The 2,337-nt window shown below is 52.7% G+C and overlaps 1 protein-coding gene across 1 annotated transcript in view; it reads left to right on the forward strand.

Moving 5' to 3' along the window:
- Positions 1-7: 7 nt before the first annotated feature.
- The window catches only part of LOC104277946 (plexin-D1-like), a gene marked incomplete at its 3' end in the record, with an annotated part of 19,260 nt that continues 16,930 nt past the window's right edge, over positions 8-2,337 (forward strand). Inside the window, exon 1 of the mRNA XM_009874764.1 lies at positions 8-76. The remainder of the gene's footprint in view (positions 77-2,337) is intronic.

The following is a 2,337-nucleotide window of genomic DNA, read 5'->3' on the forward strand; positions in this document are numbered from 1 at the left end:
CACCGCCGTGGCCGTGGCCAGCGTCAACAACTACACCGGGGCCTTCCTGGGCACGGCCAGCGGAGCGCTCCTGAAGGCAAGTGGAGTGGCGCGGAGGGTGGCGGGGTCTCCCCTTCCAGCACCTCTGCTTTGCACAGAGGACAACTTCCCTTGTCACGTTTGCCTGAGCACCCACCTGCCTTTGGCACCGAAGGAATAATCAGATGCTGCCATAACCTACGCAGGGATCTGTGCTGCCTGGTGACTGGTGGCTGTTAATTACCGTTCGGTTTTGCTGTGTGAGCTGGCTGTTCTTGATGAACCCTATGCTGGATATGTTATTGCACAGCATTTAATTATTAACAGCTCTTCTGATAAGTTCTCCCTCTGAGCTGATGGCTTTTGAAGGCTCCATGTAGACAGGGGAATCACCAAGAGGTGCTTCATCACAGCTGAGTCCAAAGCAGGTGTGAATCCCTGCATTTGATGGAGTATCTGCTTTAAATAACGTGCCAGAGGCAGTGCAGGGCAGTGCAATACAATACCCTGGCTCCAGAGCCAAGATGCAAGGCCGAGGTTTCAGTAAGTTTAGCACTTGAGGTTGGCCAGAGGAAGTTTTGATTCCAGCCAGTCACAACAGTTTGGTGTACTCCCAGCATCAAAAGTCCATAGAGGAGAGGGGAAAAAAAGCCCTGGAGCAGAGACACGGCCGATACCTGCTTTATCTCAGCCTGAGGTGAGCGGTGTATGATGTGGAATATTGGCTCAAAATGCCTGGGCAGAAGAAAACCAATCCAGTCTTTTCTCTTGTGCCCAAGCCCTCCTGGCAGAAATGTGGGAGCGCTCACAAAGCAGCTCCCTGCTTTGATTTTTGCCTGCAGGGACAGGTACTTCAGGAGGGTGGAGGAAACCAGCCCCCAGTCCAGGTGCGCGGGGCTGGGGGGGCACATGCCACACGCAGCGCGGCCCCTTTTCACACGCTGTTCACAGCTCCGCTGTGTTATCATCGCTGAGAAAGCAGCCTTATCTGCTGCGCCTCCATTAGGGAGAGGCTCCTGGCTACCCTCGGCTGGGATAATTTGCTCAGATAGCTCTAATCTAATTCTACAACACAGCTGCATAACCAGAAGCCCTTTTACCTTCAGGGCTCCTTGTTATTTGGCACGGGATACAAGATAGTTTGTGCGAGTTATCATTCAGATTTGCTGCCTGAGAAAAGACAGCAAAGGGGCAGGAATAGTGCTCAACCAGCTCCTGCCAGAAGCAATTACGGCTGCCAGGGGTAAGTATGGGGAATTAATCAGATAGGCTGCAGACGGGCCTTTCGTGAGGGCCATTACCAGTGCCACGTCCAGCAGTCGTTAGAGCAAACCAGCACTTGGGAAGCGGTGCCAGAGCGAGGGGTGCCCGGGTGCAGTGCCCTCGAAGGAGGCGTTCTGGTGAGTCCACATGTGTCTAGGTCTGGAAATGTGGTGGGGTCACCCAGAGCTTCAGCCCGCTCTGCTCTTGCCAGCGCAGCACATGTCCACCTACCTCTGTCTGATGACCTCCTGTCAGGTGAGAGCTTCAGTCTTCAGCAAAATAGTCTTTTGAGCATCATGCGCACCCTAACCCTGGTCCACCAAGAGGACTGGTGGTCTGTGCTCCCCGGTGCTGCTGCCGTGGCTCCCCCTGTCCTGGGAAGGTGCCTGGCAGGGAAAGCACAGGATGAACGACCCCGAGAGGCAGAGGGACCCGGGGACGTGCATAGAGCCCGCCTCGGCAAGAAGTGAGAGAGGATGGTCGAAAGGCTGAAGTGAAGGGTCTTGGGACTCTGTTCGTGGATGTCTTGGTTGATCCCAGGGAAATGATTTAGCTTCTGTGTAGCCAGTTTTTAAAATGGATATATTGATAGTTCCCTTCTTTTTCTGCCTAGTAGCTTGCAGTGCTTGCATATGGCTCTTAGCAGAGGGAAGCCTTCTGCTTTGAGCTTGTGCTATCTTACTAGGACATGTTGGTGCTGCTCAAGTGTAAGAATTAATTAATCCTATGTTAATTAATTAATCCAGACTTTAGAGAGCAGAGGCACGCTTGGTCCTTACAATTATTGCCTTCCCTCGGTAGTAAGGAGGTAGGAATTTTCCTTGCTCCCTTTCTGTTTTACGCTGGAAAGTGACTGTCACACAAAATTGTGTAGCCCTATTGTTATTTCCTCTCAGCAATGCCACATTTAATTTGCTGAGTTTTCAAGTCAAATGCCAAGTCGCCCTGAGATCACAAAGGCAGGCTGGTGCTTTGCGGCCCCTTCCATCACTGCCAGCGCTTCAGCTGGTGACTCATGAGCCAAGGTAGGCTTCGACTCTCCTGCGGCAGGCGCCA

This window comes from Apaloderma vittatum, unplaced genomic scaffold (assembly GCF_000703405.1).
Source record: "Apaloderma vittatum isolate BGI_N311 unplaced genomic scaffold, ASM70340v1 scaffold14968, whole genome shotgun sequence".
NCBI classification, from domain to species: domain Eukaryota; kingdom Metazoa; phylum Chordata; class Aves; order Trogoniformes; family Trogonidae; genus Apaloderma; species Apaloderma vittatum.